Consider the following 19,669-nt stretch of genomic DNA (forward strand, 5'->3'; position numbering starts at 1 on the left):
TCTGGAACTCAAATGATGCAGCTAGATATGTGAAAAAAGAAAAACACTCGAATGCACCTGACAAAGGTAAGGCCATATGCAAAACAGGTGAACAGGTAAGTAAAGATTTGATGCCAGCTCAACAGTAGGAATAAGATCTTATCTGTCATTACATCCGTCCTAGTGGTCATCTCATAGCTGGAATAATAAGCTGGCCAAAAGAGACGATAGATGACGACTGATGACGTCAAGACATGAAAACTCCTCATGTTGCTTGAAGAGTTCTGTGAGGCTCTTTTGACTGTTTACTAAGATTTTCATGTTTAGATAAGAGTTCTGACATCTTTCTTGTTCACCTAATTTCAATATTCCTCTGAGGTTAACAGTAAAATTCAAGCTGTTGGTCCCTGAGGGGATATGGGGGAATCACCAAAAATACAAAAATCCTTGCTGCATGCACAAAAAAGAAATCTGCCTTAGCAAATGAATTTGGTTTGGACTGTCAGTGGGTGTACACTAACATGCACTAGCTGCAACTCAAAAATCATTTCTATAAACTTATTACTTTGCAAGTCTTTAATTTTGATCCACCTGAAAACTTCACAGAGACAACAATTGCTAGTTTTTGCTTCATCTGTGCATGACCCAAGATAAAGTAAGAAGCATCCATGAACACATGGATACATGAATGCATTGCAAGCTGGGACAGCTGAGGGGCATAACCAAGTGGTTGGGATAGTGCATTATATGTATTAGAAGTCAGCATATCCCAATGGGAGACATCTCCAAAGGTTGTATAGAACAACTGGACCGTAAGTTTCAGATAGAGAAGCAGCTGCAGGGCACCTAACAAGACATTCAGTCATAGTTGTGGTTAACAAGGAGCAGAAGGCTACAGCTGTGATAGATGTGGCAATCCCACCTGACAGTAACATTAGAAAGGAAGGAGCACAGGAAAAGAAAGAAGTACCAACAGCTGAAGGAACAACTGGAGCAGATGTGGAAGGTAAAGTCCCAGCAGTAATAGGAGTGTTAGGAGGTGCAACCTTCAAACTGGAAGAGTGGCTCCAGCAGATACAAGGGATAACAAAGGTGCAGATTCCACAAAAATAACAATATGTATATGTGTGTGTTATAGGTAAATATTTCTATGCGGCTATGAGCACTCGTATCAGTGTATAGGCTGAAAGTTATTTATCTTGACCGGTGTAGGTCTCTCACAAAACTATGGAGTTTAAGTGTTCCACCATTTGAATGCTGCTCATCACTCTGCTTTGGAGACTGAGGCTTGGATGACTGATAAAGCTGCTCAAACGTTCTGCAAAGAGTTCGATTTACTTTGTTTGTAATAATTTCCAATGCATCGTGTATTGTGACACCTTTCTATCAGAACCAAAAATCACTTTTTCAGCAATTTGGGTGAAATTAATTTGGACGGATTGGACCACAGGCAGCAATCTTCGCTCCCCCTGTCACTGGTTGACCACTGTTCCTTCCTTCGACCACATTGGATAGATGATCACTGAAACTGTAGACTGAGAACATCCCACAAGCGCTGCAGTTTTGGAGATGCCTTTGTCAACCTCTTATTTATGTCATGCTTTGTATCCCCAACAGCATTAATGACATGCAACTGTGTCTCCGCCCTGTGTGTGTGTGTGTGTGTATATGTATATATATATATATATATATATATATATATATATATATATATATATATATATATATATATATATCTCTTTTAACACCCAGCACGCCCCTGCGGGCGGTTTATCCTTCAAGCTCGGGTCCTCTACCAGAGGCCTGGCAGCTTGAGGGTCCTGCGCAGTATCTTAGCTGTTCCCAGGACTGCGCTCTTCTGGACAGAGATCTCCGATGTTATTCCCGGGATCTGCTGGAGCCACTCGCCTAGCTTGGGAGTCACCGCACCTAGTGCTCTGATTACCACGGGGACCACCGTTACCTTCACCCTCCACATCCTCTCGAGCTCTTCTCTGAGCCCTTGGTATTTCTCCTGCTTCTCGTGTTCCTTCTTCCTGATATTGCTGTCATTCGGAACCGCTACATCGATCACTACGGCCGTCTTCTTCTGTTTGTCTACCACCACTATGTCCAGTTGGTTAGCCACCACCATTTTGTCCGTCTGTATCTGGAAGTCCCACAGGATCTTAGCTCGGTCATTCTCCACCACCCTTGGGGGCATCTCCCATTTTGACCTCGGGACTTCCAGGTTATACTCGGCACAGATGTTCCTGTACACTATGCCGGCCACTTGGTTATGGCGTTCCATGTATGCCTTGCTTGCTAGCATCTTGCACCCTGCTGTTATGTGCTGGATTGTCTCTGGGGCATCTTTACACAGCCTGCACCTGGGGTCTTGCCTGGTGTGATAGACCCCAGCCTCTATGGATCTTGTACTCAGAGCTTGTTCTTGTGCTGCCATGATTAGTGCCTCTGTGCTGTCTTTCAGTCCAGCTTTGTCCAGCCACTGGTAGGATTTCTGGATATCAGCCACCCCCTCTATCTGCCGGTGGTACATACCGTGCAGGGGCCTGTCCTTCCATGATGGTTCCTCGTTTCCCTCCTCTTTCTTGGGTTTCTGCTGCCTGAGGTATTCACTGAGCACTCGGTCAGTTGGGGCCATCTTCCACAATGTATTCTTGGATGTTCCTTGTCTCATCCTGGACTGTGGTGCTAACACTCACCAGTCCCCGGCCCCCTTCCTTCCGCTTAGCGTACAGCCTCAGGGTGCTGGACTTGGGGTGAAACCCTCCATGCATGGTAAGGAGCTTTCTTGTCTTTATGTCAGTGGCTTCTATCTCCTCCTTTGGCCAGCCTATTACCCCAGCAGGGTACCTGATCACGGGCAGGGCGTACATGTTGATGGCCCGGATCTTGTTCTTACCATTCAGCTGACTCCTCAGGACTTGCCTGACCCTCTGCAGGTACTTGGTGGTTGCAGCCTTTCTAGCGGCCTCTTCATGGTTCCCATTCGCCTGCGGGATCCCCAGGTACTTGTAACTGTCCTCTATGTCTGCAATGTTGCCTTCTGGTAGTTCAATCCCCTCAGTTCTGACTACCTTCCCTCTCTTTGATACCATCCGACTACACTTCTCCGAACGACATTCCAATGTCATTGCTGTATAGCCTGGTAGTGTGGATCAGTGAATCGATGTCTCGTTCACTCTTGGCATACAGCTTGATGTCATCCATGTACAGGAGGTGGCTGACAACTGCTCCATTCCGTAGTCGGTATCCGTAGCCAGTCTTGTTAATGATCTCACTGAGGGGGTTCAGGCCTATGCAGAACAGCAGTGGGGACAGAGCATCTCCTTGGTAGATCCCGCACTTGATGGTGACTTGTGCTATGGGCTTGGAGTTGGCCTCTAGTGTTGTACGCCACATCCCCATTGAGTTCCTGATGAAGGCTCTTAGGGTCCCATTGATCTCGTACAATTCTAGGCATTCCAGTATCCAGCTGTGGGGCATTGAGTCATAGGCCTTCTTGTAATCAATCCAGGCAGTGCACAGGTTGGTCAGTCTGGTCTTGCAGTCTCGGCTGATTGTTCTGTCTACCAGTAGCTGGTGTTTTGCACCTCTGGTATTCTTGCCAATTCCTTTCTGTGTCCCGCTCATGTATTGACCCATGTGCCTGTTCATCTTAGCCGATATGATGCCTGACAGGAGCTTCCATGTAGTACTGAGGCAGGTTATTGGTCGGTAGTTGGAGGGGACCGGTCCCTTCTTGGGGTCCTTGGGGATCAGGACCGTCCGGCCTTCAGTTAGCCATTCCGGGTGTCTCTCGTTAACTAGCAGCTGGTTCATTTGTGCTGCCAGACGCTCGTGGAGTGCAGTCAGCTTCTTCAGCCAGTAGGCGTAAACCATGTCGGGCCCTGGTGCTGTCCAACTCTTCATACTGGAGACCCTTTCTTGGATATCTGCCACTGTGATGGTTACTGGACCCTGTTCAGGGAGGTCGCTGTGGTCTGCTCTCAGATCCTCTAGCCACTGAGCATTGCCGTTATGGGTTGCATCCTTCTCCCATATGCTCTTCCAGTATTGCTCCGTCTCCAGCCTTGGTGGTGCTGTTCTCTTATTGTTCCCTTGCCACTGAGAGTACACCTTTGCTGGTTCTGTGGAGAACAGCTGGTTTATTCTCCTGCCTTCTATCTCTCTGGTGTACCTCCTCAAGCGGCTGGCCAAGGCTGTGAGTCTTTGCTTGGCAGTTTCCAAGGCCTCAGGTATGGACAGCTTGCTGTATTTCTTAGGCACCTTATTTGTCGCACCTTGCTGCAACTCCGTTAGTTGGCTAACCTCCCTCCGTGCTACTTTGATCTTGCCCTCTAGCCTCCTTCTCCATGGAGGGTACTGTCCCTTGTCGCTGTTCAACTTGTAGCCAAGCATCTCACTGATCACGGCTGCCGTATTGTAGATCAGCTTGTTAGTGTCGGTAATCGTGGTTGTAGGTATTGCCCGTAGTGCTGCATTAACATCATCTAGCAGACCTTCTGAGGGTACTTCACGTAATCTTGGTAACCGGCTACGGGGGATCCAGGTTTCAAGCTTGGCCATGAAGGGGCCCAAGCGAGCCCCAGGCTCCAGGCCCCGATAAGCGGCCGCCAAGGAGTGAGCCGGTGTGTACCTGGACGCCCACCCCCAGACACAAAGAACCACCAACGCACCGACACCTGAGGGAGTCCACCACTGGCAGGGGAAGTGGTGGTGGGCGGAGATAGGCCTCCAAAACTTGGAGGGCCTGAGGTGTCCCCAGAGAGGTGGCGTCTGATACCCAACCTGACATATAGACACAGACATACAGGCACACACAGACACAAACATCCATTTCCCCCCCCCCATGCTCTCATATGCACTCACTCCACACTCAACCAACGTGGAGACAGACATAAAGAGACGCTGTACACACGATCACACTCCCCAAGTGTACTCTACAAACCGGGTCTAGGTACCCTTGCCCCTGGAGGGGGGAACTGCACCCAGACCCAGGTGCCTTCTTGTTCCAGTAGCCCACTTTTCGTCAGGGTGCCCTGGTTCCTCAACACCTGACGCGGACCTTGTTGATCCGGGCGACGTCCGAGCCGGCATGCCTTCATATTTATTTGTCTTGCTCGTGTCTGCGGTAGGCTCGCTTAGCATAGGGGGTCTAGCCTTAGGACCCTTACTGGATACAGACGCCCCAGGCAGGAATCGAACTTGCGATCCTCTGTTCCAAAGGCGTGTAGTCTAACCACTACGCTATCCAGCTGCTGGATAGTGTAGTGGATGGATGGATATATATATATATATATATATATATATATATATATATATATATATATATATATATATATATATATATATATATATATATATATATATATATATATATATATGTATGTGTGTGTATATATATATGTATGTGTGTGTATATATATATGTATGTGTGTGTATATATATATGTATGTGTGTGTATATATATATGTATGTGTGTGTATATATATATGTATGTGTGTGTATATATATATATATATATATATGTATGTGTGTGTGTATATATATATATATATATGTATATATGTGTATATATATATATATATATGTATATATGTGTATATATATATATATATATATATGTATATATGTGTATATATATATATATATATATGTATATATGTGTATATATATATATATATATGTATATATGTGTATATATATATATATATATATATATATGTGTGTATATATATATATATATATGTGTGTGTGTGTGTAACACACACACACATAATAACAATAATAATGGAGTGGATTTATATAGCGCTTTTCAAGGCACCCAAAGCGCTTTACAATGCCACTATTCATTCACTCTCACATTCACACACTGGTGGAGGCAGCTACAGTTGTAGCCACAGCTGCCCTGGGGCAGACTGACAGAAGCCAGGCTGCCATATTGCGCCATCGGCCCCTCTGGCCAACACCAGTAGGCGGTAGGGTAGATTTATTATATTACACTATATTATCCAATATTATATTACATTATATTATAATATGTTATATTTTATCCTCTTTCACATTAGAGCCACGACAGGACCCACTAGAACATGGGAACAGGTAAAAGTGAAATATAAGAATGTTCTACAGAATGGTAATATTTATCACTTATATTGCTTTTAGTCTCTTGGAAAGAGACCCTGGAATAATCTGTTTGTTTATAACAGCAACCAAGAAAAGGGCAGAGCAAAAAAAGACAGGTGGTGGTCCTGCACCCCCTCGTCAACAAGTTGGTTAAGTAAATAATACCCTCACGGGAAAATCGATATCTCTCTATGAGCACACTGTCGCGCTGAGCTAAAGGATCCTGTCTGTCCCGCAATATACGCTGAATTCTGAGGACTCTCCTTATCAATCTTGCACCTTCCGCAATGGGTGGCTCGCGTATACAGACAGGACACGGCTGCGACAGACTTCCCAAATCCACCTTCGCTTTTATAGCCGTGGTCTCTCATCTTGATTACACGAAGTAATTTACAATTGCTACTCTGAAATATGAATTAAATCTGTAATAATCACATACATGTAATAGAATGTTAATAGTACATTTCCCTTTTTTAGGAAATGACCTGTGTGAAATCAATAAATGGATCAGGTGCTGCATTGTCTTTAGTTACATTGATGTTATTTATTTATGGTGAAACAGTGGTGGAATATCGCTGTTGCTTTCGTATGAATGACGCGGGCATACCTGCGTGGCCGCGATCTAATCCTGTTTACATAAAGTAAACCTGCTCCCCAGCAGGTTTACGCTTACGGCTCTGTTGCTATGACAGCAAGTCCCGGATGGGCTTCGGGGAACCGAACGATCCAGGATCACGCAAAATCGTCAACAATCTCATCCAGCTAACTCACTTAGCGCAGTACGAAGAACAGGCCCCAGAAGAGCGCAGTCCTGGGAACAGCTAAGATACTGCGCAGGACCCTCAAGCTCCCAGGCCTCTGGTAGAGGACCCGAGCTTGAAGGATAAACCGCCCGCAGGGGTGTGCTGGGTGTTTTTGTTTTTTTTAAATTAAAAAAATATATATAATAAAATAAAAAAATAAAATATATATATATATATATATATATATATATATATATATATATATATATATTTATTTTATTTTGAATACCTTTTGAATGATTCCATCCAGTGTTCTGAATCTGCTAGTACCTTCATAGCACAGTAATGTGGTTATACTTAGCAATTGAGCTTCAAATCTTAGTTTTATTTATGACTTGAATTGATGGTATAACTCTAATGGTAAGAGTTGTCCAGTGAGAGTTCTATGTGAAACTGTAACACTAGTCATGTTAAACCAATTCTTAGAAACTCTAAGTAGAGACATTACCTAGAATTGACCACATGACTATAACTCAAAACTGCCATTATCCAGGAAACTCACTGCAGTTACAACTCATCCAAAATTCAACAGTCTGGCTTATGTGTACTGACTAAGAATTGGCTTTACTTTCTGGCTTACCTCCAGCCTGGATTTCAGTTGCTTTATTATTTTATGGCTAGAAGATTTGTCTGCATCTGCATCCACTCACACAGTATCACATGTGATCATATGATCTTCCCACATCTAAACTAGGAACATGGTGGGCTGCCTCTGAAACATAATTAAAGGATGCAATCATCTGTATTGAGAGCTAATCAATAAGTGATATTATACTCCTTCTTTCAACCATTAGTAACTTATCACCCAACCACCACCTCATACCCTTGCTGTAGTAGATGTTATTGTTCCCCTTTGCCAGGTAGTGTCAAATTGAAAATGGCTGACACAAGCTGCCAGGCATCGGATCACAGAGCAGACCTCTCTCATCATTTAGTTAGCTTAGTACAAGAAAATACTGTGGCTGTCATGTGCTGAGACTGCTAAGGAGCCAAAAGAGAAAAAATAAATCAGAAAACGTTGCAAATCAGCTATAATAAACTTTAACACTTAGACCCCCGGAGAGCAGTCATTTTGGTTTTCTACCTTAGACCCCCGCGGAGTCATCATTTTGCATTTCTACCTTTAAAAGCCAGAGAGCAGTCAGTCAAATGCTGGAGTCATTCATATGTATATTAGGTCGTTACCTAGGAATTCTGGAGGGAGGGGAGTGGTGGTGAGTGATTGAGGGGGTGGGGGAGTGGAGTGTTTCAGTTTGCCATCTTAGGGAGAAATCAACACATGTCCTTTGTATGTCCTTTGTTGCTGACATTTATTGATGAAAACAGTACAAAAAACCAACCATTTGTACACATATTTACAAATAATGATAAAAAGTGAGTGAGTACATTTCAACATTTTCAGCAATCACTCACAATCCTGGCACTGCCACGGTATCTGTCGTCTGCATTTACCACATGTGTACCTGTAGCAGTGAACACATCGCACAGTGGCCTGATTTTTTTTGCATCTGTGTTTGACCTGACACGTGGCCCTTTTTCCAGGGCTCGGTGTGGAGGGTTCTGCCCGAAGCAACTGATCTTTTCTTGCCTTCTTCGCAGCTACATGAGAGTGAGCCAACTCTGTTGCAAGCGCCACCAGGAAGTCCACCCGTCTTTCCTTCGTCCCGGTGCATGCTTGATACAGCACATGTGCATTCAGTGCTGCCATGTCAATCATGTTATAAAACACGGTGACTGGCCAGCGCCGTGTTCCTTTGCGGACAGTGTACTCCCGAACCATCTGGTCCATCACATCCACGCCACACTTTGTTTTGTTGTAAAGGGTGACAGTGTTTGGCTTCCTTTTGGTGGTGTTATCAGTCTGAACCACGCTGTGCATGCTGCTAAGAATATAGACTGTCTTCTTCCGTTTGGCCGCATACGCCGTCAGCGTGGCAGCAGAGGTTGAAAACACCTAAGAAATAAGATAAATTGTTATTTTCATAGCCCTTTTACACACAATGAAACACATAAATATAGAACCACAAAAGACCTGCAACATACCTGAGTGGTGAATTCATTGCGATCTGTCTGTCTAGTGGATTGAGGAATTTCCCTGCGAATCTTGTTGACTGTGCCGAGGATGGTGGTTTTCCGTCCAAGAAGTTTTTGCGCAAGTGAAAGCGATGTGAAAAAATTGTCCGTGGTAACATTTCTGCCCTTGTCTAGGAATGGTTCCATCAGCCTCATTACTACATTTTCAGAAAGTCTCTCCCCAGTGGGACGACTGGGGTCCTTGCCAAGATATGGGAAGACATTGCAAATGTACTTGGATTTTAGGTCGCAAGCCACCCAAAACTTGATCCCAAACTTGTCCGGTTTACTTGCAATATACTGCAGGAAACAGCACCGAGTCTTTGATGGGAAAAGCTGTTCATCAATGGTGATATGTAGACCAGGGTTGTAGCACGTGATGCAGTTGGTGACAAATGATCCCCACACACTGGAAATTGCAGCAAACTTGTCAGTCTTTGCTCGATCACAGCGGGTGGACTTGTCATCAAAGCGTAGGTGTTGCATGATGTTTTGGAAGCGGTTTCGTGCCATAGTTCCAAGCATCCTGGGGATGCTAGTGTTAAAGATGCTTAACATGATCTGATTTAAAAATGGCAACAGCTTGGGTTTTTAGACTGCAGACTGCAAGCTTCATCAAAAGAGGTTGAGGGATACTCTCAGTGTGCCTCAGAAAACAGAGGAGAGGCTAGGGATCAGACTTAACAGTAGCCTATGGTGAAATATTTACATGGCCTAGATTCATATCTAATGAGCTTAAAGAAAACCAGTTATGCAACATAGCCAAAGTTAAATGTTTTATGTTGTGTTGTTGTGAAAACACTGAAGAGACCTACACTCATCTTTAAATGGGTTCATCTCTCTGGTTTCATACAAGAATTTTGCAGGGTTTAAAATGAGCTGCGCAAGTTTCCTTCTTATGCAACACTCAGTCATCCTCTGGTATGACGTGACTTAATAATCAATGGTTCATATTCAGACTTTTGCTTATTCACTAATATAACATCTACTAAATGACTTCAAGTGTTTTACAGTGTTGTTGCTATTACTAATTATGCAATGTCAGTTGAACTTCTATAGTTCCCTGATAAGTTAGAAGTTTTCCTCCATATGTCTATGAAGAGTGTCTCAGTGGGAGCCGTTTGGTGATATGAGCAGCACTGAGCCATTGTTCCTACACTTCTCTAATTAGCTGTGAATGTACCAGCTCTATTCATGTAGCTTGTTTTAAAGTCCCACACTTTACAGGACCCATCCAGCACTCATCTGTGCAGATCTGTACCCCAGGGCCACAGAAAGAAAGCAAGGATAAAACAGAGACCCAGCTGGTGGCAGAGCTTTTGATGAGGATAATAATCCAACAAAATGTGTCATTTTCATGAAAGGTCTTTTTGATTCTGTTTGTGAGGCCTTTTTTTGCCTGGGCCATGTGTCTGTGTCACTAAAGGCAAACTGGCAGAAGATGAGGTGCTTTGAGACTAATAAAGCCCTATGGTTCCTCAGGAAATGTAGCTAAAGTGATTCTGTTTTGTAAAATTTGCTTTTGTTGTGTCAGTCTCTGTTTCGAGTCTGACTTTGCTAACCTTCTTCAACTATAAAGCACTAACTTATACAAAATCTAATCAGACTACATTTTTTGGCTTCGGATCATCTGCCATGTGATAATAATATGCAGGGCTTAAATAGACTAATTCTTACCTAAACTTAACTTTGCCCTGATCAAAAACATGGATGATACAGCTGCCACAGGTACATGGAGCCATGGCCTTAGACTTGGAGGTGCTATACCCAAAAAGTTACCCTCTTGCCTTTTGCCTTGAAATTTTGTACATCAGTATTAGAAACATGAGTGGAGACAAAGGACAACCCTGGCTTATATGAATCACACAAACATAAATATGTAGCTGGGATGGTTGCTGCTAGGAGTGTTGATTAATTTGAAATTCCAGGAGAAGATGTTGTCAGGACAAGCACTCAGTTGACATTGGTGGATGTACAAAACAGTGCCAAAACTTTACTCATTATCCTGACTATTTAGAGCTGAACTCGAGATATTTCTGCTCCTTAATGATAAGGGCATTTTGATGTAATGGAGCAGAAATTAGGTGACATTAACTTAATGTGGAGCATCAGCAGGAGAGAGAGAATCCCAAAAAGTGTCTTGTGTTCTGTATTTCAGAAAGCCAATATATTTTTTATACTTAATTTTTCAGCCTACAGTGGTAAAAAAAAAAAAACAGTGGAAAAAAAAAAAGCATGTGCTGCACTATATCTGTCTATCTATATAAATTAAAAATAGATAGGTATCCATATTATATACACACATTATTTATAGATATAGATAAAAAATACACTCATACATAAATTTACCACAGAGGGACTCCAATCAAGTTGTAGAAACACCTAAGGTTGTAACATGACAAAATGTGGAACAAGTGAAGCATTGCAGATACTCAATGCACAACTCAAAATGAAGGCTCTAACACACGAAAACTTCCATAAACAATATTATAGCCAATATTGTCCTATATTAATAGACATAAAACCTTCCCATCTCCAGTAAGCTGACTAAACAACAACAGGTGGTTATGAGCTATATCAGTTAATATATATTGCTTCCCCCCCCCTCCTTGTATATTGTTTTCTTTTCTTTACTTTGCACCTTTGTGGTCCAGCTACCCAATTTCGCTGTGCAAGAAACCGCACAATGACAATAAAAAGCTCTAAGTCTAAGTCTCTAAGTCTAATGTTAGAAAGTCTCACTTATGTCAGCTGTGGTGGCAAGCCACACATAGTAAGCTCCACACCTCACCACTAGTTGCTTCACTTTAGTTTACTTTGCAGTCACTACTTTAAATATATTTTTCTTATTGTCAAATATATTGTTTCTTTATTAAATTAGTTTAATGTTTATCTATCGCTATTGGTTGTCCTAAAAGTCGCTAGAAGTCGCTAAATGACATCATCGCCTAATTTGCATAATTGGTCATGCTAATCTAATTGTAACCTATGTTGTTGGAGAGAGAAATAACATCTTGGAAGAGACATAAAGTGAGTAAAAAACGTCCTAAATGCATTTAGAGTTTATTTAGAACTACATATTGTGGCGTGTTGGGGGAGCGGCTAGTTCTCTCCCATCATGCCTTGGGACTGCTGTTTGGATGTTCTTGTTTTGTTGTTTATGGTTACACTGCTTTTAACTGTTATCTTGAATGTTGTGTTTGTACTGCGGTTCAAAGGCACTTACAGTTGTTGTTTTATAGAATGAATGCAACCATGGGTGAGTTCTGTTATGCTGTTGATGACCCTCGAAGCACAGTGTAGCATCAGTGTGTGTTGTAATAAAGAGCTCCCCCTACCAGCTTGGGGTTGAATAACAATCTCTCTCTGTGAGCTTCTTTGTAAAGATTCCTCTGCATGCCACATTGGTGTCAGAAGTGGGATTCCAAGAGCATGGCCACTATTCTGAAAGAGGAAGAGGAGCTGAGGAAGATTGAGGAGCTTATCACTCACCTGGAAGCAGTGAATGGAGCACAATCGAAGAAGTGGGGAGAGCCCCGGGCAGCAGCAAGCCAGCCAGGGGAAGATCTGTGGGGCTTACCAGATGGAGCCTCACACCCCCGCCCACTGGGGAGCTGTCGGAGCCGCCAAGGCATGCTGCAGGCTCCAAGACCACGAGCGACCAGCCAGCCTCCACTCAGGGTGATGCCTGGGAGCAGCACACCCTCATCGTTGGCAGCCGAGGGGGACAACGCCAACTGTCTCCAGGACCAAGTGCAGCCGCCACTGCCATCAGGGGCTCCTGTCCGGGGGAGCATGAAGCTGCCACGCTATAATGGGGAGGCACCTCCAGAGACCTACCTTATCCAGGTACAGCTGGCTGCTCAGCTAAACGGTTGGTCAACAGAGGAGACAGCTGTCCAAGTTGCCCTCGCCTTGGAAGGCAGGGCCCTGCAGATACTCACAGATCTTCAGCCAGAAGAGCGTTTAAGTTGGCCTGCTGTTGCCAGAGCAATGCAGAGCAGGTTTGGCCTCCGTACACATGCAGATGATGCCCGAGATAAACTTGCTAGCCGCCCACGGAGACAAGAGGAGAGTCTGGGTGCCTATGCTGCTGACCTACGTCTTTATGCACGTAGAGGGTACCCTGCTTTTGATGCTGCAGCACAAGAAGAGCTTGCTCTCCAGGCTTTTGTCCGGGGTCTCCAGCCAAACAGACTACAAGAGCACATCCGTCTACATGCACCAGAAACCCTGGCGGCAGCTCTAACTGAGGCCGAAAGAGTGGAGCATGTGCTCAGCCCAGGTGCACGCAGCCCTGGCATAAGTCACCAAGTGCGCCAAACGGACTACGAAAGGAGCGACCAGGAGGAGGAGGCCTGCCAAACCACCAACACACCACCCTGGCGATCTCGGCGAGGGAATAGGCGAGCAGGAGGCCAATCCAGGGGTAACTGCCATTGGTGCGGAGAACCAGGCCACATCGCACGCTACTGTCCAGCACCAAGCCCACAAAGCTTGGCACCCCAGCAGCCGTTAAACTAAGGCGGGGTGGCACAACGGAGGAACTGCCCCCTGCCACCACTCTGTCCTCCGAATCACACTTGCGGGTTGGCCGGCTCGGCCAGACACGGGGACTGTATCTGGACTGTGACCTTGCCGGCACCACCTGTAGAGCCCTGATAGACACTGGATCCACGCTCTCCTTAGTACAGGCTGGAGTCCTCCCTGGTTCTGATGGCCCAATACCGCAGGGTTGGCAGCCTACTCAGCTCCACATCACCACAGTCACGGGGGAGCGTGCCAAAGTTAAGGGGGAAAGATCCCTCCCGGTGACTGTTGCTAACTGCACCGTGGACCACCAGTTCTGGCTAGCCAGCATCCAGGACCAATGCATCATTGGCCTGGACCTGCTAGCCAAATGGGAGGCCACAGTGGATGTGTCCCAAGCAATCCTTTACCTGGGCACGGAGGCTGTGAAGCTCCACACCACAATGGAAGTCCCGCTGCCTGCCTCCACTTTTTCAGCCAGCGTCAGGAAGCCTGAGGACCTGTCACCGCTGGCGGGGGAAGGGGCCTCCCCTTCACCAGCAGTACCGCAACTGTCTGTAGAGACCAAGCAAGCTGTCGAGGACCTACACCAGAGGAGCTGCGAGGGTCTCCAGGCTGATCAGCGACGGCAGCTGCGAGAGATACTAGACTTGTTTGCCGACATCTTTGCAGCCAAGGATGAGGACTGCATGCAAACCAGCCTGGTACAACACGACATTGACACTGGGGATGCACGGCCCATCCGCCTCCGCCCTCGTCGCCTTCCCCTTGCCAAGCGTGCCGCAGCAGAGCAGAAGATCAGGGAAATGGCAGAGGCGGGCATCATCGAACCCTCAAACAGCCCCTGGGCAGCCCCGGCTGTACTGGTTCGGAAAAAGGATGGTACCTGGCGGTTTTGTGTCGACTATCGTCTACTCAACAGCATCACACACAAGGACTCCTACCCATTGCCTCGGATTGACGATGCCCTCGACGACATTGCTGGGTCCTGCTGGTTCAGTTCCCTCGATTTGCGCAGTGGCTACTGGCAGGTGGAGCTGACACCAGAGGCCCGCCCAAAGACTGCTTTCTCCATTGGCCAGGGACTGTGGCAGTTTAAGGTGATGCCCTTCGGCCTCTGCAATGCCCCAGCCACATTCGAGCGCCTAATGGAGAGGGTTCTGGCTGACATCCCCCGCGACCGCTGTGTGGTCTACCTGGATGACCTCCTCGTCCACGCGACAGACTTCGAGAAAGCCTTGGCTAACCTGACTGCTGTTTTCCACACTATCCGCCAGGCTGGCCTTCGCCTCCACCCCAAAAAGTGCCATCTCTTCCGAAAGGAGACGACCTTCTTGGGTCACGTTGTGAGCGGAGCAGGGGTTTCCACTGACCCTGCGAAGGTGGCCGCTGTGAAAGACTGGCCCATTCCGGGCAACACCGCTGAGTTGCGGAGTTTCCTTGGCCTGGCATCATACTACCGGCGTTTCGTCAAGGACTTTGCTACCATTGCAAGCCCCCTGCACTGGCTCACACAGAAGGGCCGGGAGTTCCATTGGAGTCAGGACAGTGCCGTGGCATTTGATCGGCTCCGATCTGCACTGGTTGAGGCACCGGTGCTAGCCTACCCAGACCTGCAGCTCCCTTTTGTCGTGGACACCGATGCCAGCAACACAGGGGTGGGGGCTGTACTGTCGCAGGAAGGCCCTGAGGGGGAACGGGTCATCTCCTACTACAGCCATTCCCTCAGCAGACCGGAGAGGAACTATTGTGTCACCCGTCGAGAGCTGCTGGCCATCATCCTGGGTCTCCGCCATTTCAGACCCTACCTCTACGGGAAGAAGTTCCTCCTGCGCACAGACCATGCGTCCCTCACTTGGCTGCTCAGCTTTAAAGAACCGGAGGGACAGCTAGCCCGGTGGTTGGAGACGTTGCAAGATTACCACTTTGAGGTCCGTCACCGGGCGGGACGTCTCCACACCAATGCAGATGCCCTCTCCCGACGCCCTTGTGAGGAAAAACAGTGCAGGTACTGCCAACGCTTGGAGGACCGGGAGGGCATGACTTCAGTGATCGCGTCACCACAGGGCGGCCCTGAGAATGACTCTGTTCCAGGTGGGCATTGTAGCAGTCTTCAGGTTCAGTCCGCCGCAGGGGATACTGAGGGTCTGGAGGCCATGGATCCCTAACAGCTGCAACACGACCAGAACCAGGACCCTGCCCTTTCCCAGGTTCAGTGTTGGATTGGAGCCGGTCAGAGACCATCATGGCCAGAGGTATCTGCACTGGACCTCGAGACCAAGGCTCTCTACTCCCAATGGGCCAACCTCACAAACCGAAACGGCCTCCTCTATCGCCGCTGGCAGGCTCCCGGGGATCACCGAGAGGTCTTCCAGCTCGTGGTACCTCAACAGTTGCGGTCCAGGGTGCTCCAGCTGGTTCATGGTGCAGCGGGGGCAGGACACTTTGGAGTTACCAAGACTCTGCGGCGACTCCGGTCTCGGTTCTACTGGCCCGGGTGTCGCCAGGACGTAGAGCTCCATGTCCATCGGTGTGATGCCTGCACGGCTCAGAAAGGGCCTTCCCAACGCTCTCATGCCCCCTTGCAGCAGTATCAGGTGGGGGCTCCCATTGAGCGGGTTGGTGTGGACATCCTGGGACCCTTCCCCACCACTGACCAGGGGAACCGCTACGTCCTGGTTGCCATGGACTACTTCACTAAGTGGCCTGAGGCCTATGCAGTCCCTGACCAGAGTGCTGTTACCACTGCTGAGCGTCTGGTCAACGAGATGTTCTGCCGGTTCGGGGTACCAGAGGAACTGCACAGCGGCCAGGGCCGGAATTTTGAGGCTGCGGTGTTCAAGGAGGTCTGTCAGCGGCTGGGTATCAGGAAGACCCGGACGACGCCACTGCACCCCCAAAGCGATGGGTTGGTGGAACGCTTCAACCGCACCCTGGCCACCCAGCTTGCTATCCTGACCTCCCACCAGCAGCGTGACTGGGATCAACACCTTCCCCTGGTCCTAATGGCCTACCGTTCTGCAGTCCAGGAGTCTACTAAGTGCACTCCAGCGGCCTTGATGTTTGGTCATGAGCTTCGTACCCCAGTGGACTTGGTGTTTGGATCTCCCCCCAGGCAGGAAGTGTGCGGGGATCCCGGGTTGGACTACCTCCACAACCTCCTCGCCCGACTCCGAGAGGTGCATCAGTTGACCAGGCAGGCTCTCCGAGATGCAGGCTCCCGGCAAAAGCGAGCTTATGATACCCGCTGCAAGGGGGAAGGACTTTCGCCCAGTCAGCATGTGTGGGTCTACAGCCCGGAGAGGAAGAAAGGGCTTTCTCCCAAACTAATGAGCCAGTGGGTTGGACCCTGCACTGTTCTTGAGAGGCTGTCTGACGTGGTCTACAGGGTGCGGCTGGTCAAACGGAACAGGGTGGTCGTACTCCATCACGATCGCCTGGCACCCTATCAGCCCTTGAGTCCATCCAGGGAGACGTCAGGGTCCCAGCTTCAACTGCAGGCCCCCAACCTGGCCTCGGAGGCAGCTGGGGGACCCACGGAACGTCCTCAACGAAGCCGTCGCCTTCCCCAACACCTCAGAGACTTTGCTATGGACATGCCGGTTGCTGGGGACAGCTAACCACTCAGGTGGGGGCTGTGTGGCATGTTGGGGGAGCGGCTAGTTCTCTCCCATCATGCCTTGGGACTGCTGTTTGGATGTTCTTGTTTTGTTGTTTATGGTTACACTGCTTTTAACTGTTATCTTGAATGTTGTGTTTGTACTGCGGTTCAAAGGCACTTACAGTTGTTGTTTTATAGAATGAATGCAACCATGGGTGAGTTCTGTTATGCTGTTGATGACCCTCGAAGCACAGTGTAGCATCAGTGTGTGTTGTAATAAAGAGCTCCCCCTACCAGCTTGGGGTTGAATAACAATCTCTCTCTGTGAGCTTCTTTGTAAAGATTCCTCTGCATGCCACAATATTAAATTTCTTTTAGCAATTATTGTTTTTTTTTAATGTCACAATTACACAAACCTGCTCCTTTACCCGGGCTTGGACCGGCAAAAGTGACCCGAAATAGGCACTCTGGTGGAGTTACTTTGTGTGTGTGTTTATAAGTAGTTTTAAACGTTGTGATCCACAAAACAGCATATGAGTAAAAGAAGAACTGACTGCGTTACAGCACCTGCTGCTTGTTGAGAGTAAAAGCGATACGCGCTTTCACGTCTTTTTTTTAGCGACTAAGGGGTCTGAAAACTCGCTAAATATAGCGACAAAGTCGCTAAGTTTGTAACACTGGTTGTTTGTCCTATAGTTGGGAGGGGTTAAAAAAAAAAAAAAATAGAATTCAGTTCATCGCAGTCTGCGAACTACTGACATCTAGTGGTGAGATTTTACACAGTGTACCTTATGTGACACCAGATGTAATATTGACTAAAAAAAATACCTCCACCCTAAAGACACACAAGAAAAACGAAAAATTTAAAAGGATGGTGTGTACATTTACACTCTTAGTGCAGTAAAAGTAAAACATACAATGTTTTGTACTGTGTTGAAATCTCCCAATTCTTTGAATCTTTGGGCTGAAGGAAGGACAATACTCGGTGTATTTATGCTCAATCAACAATCATTTATTTCCATACAATTCAACAGTCAGAGCATTACAACGTCCGGACGGGAGAGATGCTACCAGAGGGTCAGGCACATGTCTCAAAATGGTGACGGGTTGCTCAGCTTTTTATACTCTCTAGTGGCCCCCAGCTAGTCGTAAAAGCCAAAACATCACATTCTTTCTCTGTTACAGCGCCTAAGTTATGACCTCGGCAGTTGTTTCTCTGCTTTCTGTAAGGTGGGGGTATGGAATGTGGTCTGTCTATCTCCCCTGTCTTAGACACAGAGTCTCCTGCTTACAATCTTCTCTTCATGATTCAAACAATTAAGCATGTCAAGAAAACAGTGTAACACATTCCCAGCAGATCAAGGATACAGAGTGATGCACATTTATCTAATGAACTAATATGTGAATATGTTCTGTTAACTCAAAAGTATAACGAGAACTAAACTACATACAGCTCACACACTCTATATTAAAGGGTATAATGTGATCTACAGCAGTATTCTAATTCAACTATTTTGATTACATATATAAGGTAACATATAATAACAGAATAATCTAACAACTGCTCTTCTACAAACCCTATAGGTCACCTGTTGCACACGCAATCCAGGTTTGTTTGGTAGAAGAGTGTGCTGTAGAACTACCTTCCTCTGGATAGATGTTGTGCTTCTCCTGAGCTTTCAGATCCAGGGAACTACCGTCTAACATTCATACAGTCCCCAGCTATTGCTAAAGGAGTTCTGCCTTGTTTCAAAAACATTAATTTTCCTTCAGGTGCTTCATGGATCTAAAATTTCATATGGTTTCCAAAGAGAATCCAATGCATAAAGCCTCCACTAATGTATTACTCACTTATCAGGTCTGGTAATTCCTGAAAAAATTAAGTGGTTTAGTCTTTGTAAAATCATACATTGTTAATACATTACCCACAGAATTTTGTGCAACTGCAACCTCATGCTAATTTGCTCTGCTTAATATATCTGGCCCTAAGACACCTACTCATTCCTAAAATCACATTTCCATTCACTTGTTTTGGATGAAAGTTCCTCCATAGTTTGCACAACTGTAACAGCTTAATGTACAAGTAAACCCATGCTTGAGTGCAGAATAGTTAGAGGCTTGGAAAGATAATCCTATGATACTTTGAGTAGAGCTTCCCTGGGAGCATGTTACAGAGGTTGGCTGTGAGTTTTTAGCAGACTACACAGGTTTCCTCGAGTTGCACGGTTGCATGTACATTTGGGGGAGTGTGTGTGTTGAACAGCACACACCTCGTCTTTGACATTCCAGACAAAGCCTCAGTTACAACCTTCACAGACTGTGCAGGGAAATCTCCTCTCTACCACTAGAATACCAACACCCTTCCACATTGACATTTAATTGCCACCCTCTTTCACTAAACAAGGGGCGTGATTGAGCTTAGAGGAAGTTCTGTAATACTGATTGCAAAACATACTCGTTAAAGAACTCAAAGTCCTCCCTTGAAACCTGCAAGGTGGGAAAAAAATTAACAAAAGGGAGTTTGCCATCACTGCCGTTTCTCTTCCAAAGT

At 46.5% G+C, this 19,669-nt stretch overlaps 1 long non-coding RNA gene across 1 annotated transcript in view; it reads left to right on the plus strand.

Moving 5' to 3' along the window:
- Positions 1 to 19,669, plus strand: part of LOC147311764 (uncharacterized) — a 64,582-nt gene that overhangs the window by 26,976 nt on the left and 17,937 nt on the right. The gene's annotated exons all lie outside the window — the stretch shown is intronic.

The sequence above is a fragment of the Aulonocara sp. 'chitande type north' Nkhata Bay genome, linkage group LG16 (assembly GCF_057382095.1).
Source record: "Aulonocara sp. 'chitande type north' Nkhata Bay isolate Kocher_YH1m ecotype deep benthic linkage group LG16, A_spYH_male_GT1.1, whole genome shotgun sequence".
Lineage (NCBI taxonomy): Eukaryota > Metazoa > Chordata > Actinopteri > Cichliformes > Cichlidae > Aulonocara > Aulonocara sp. 'chitande type north' Nkhata Bay.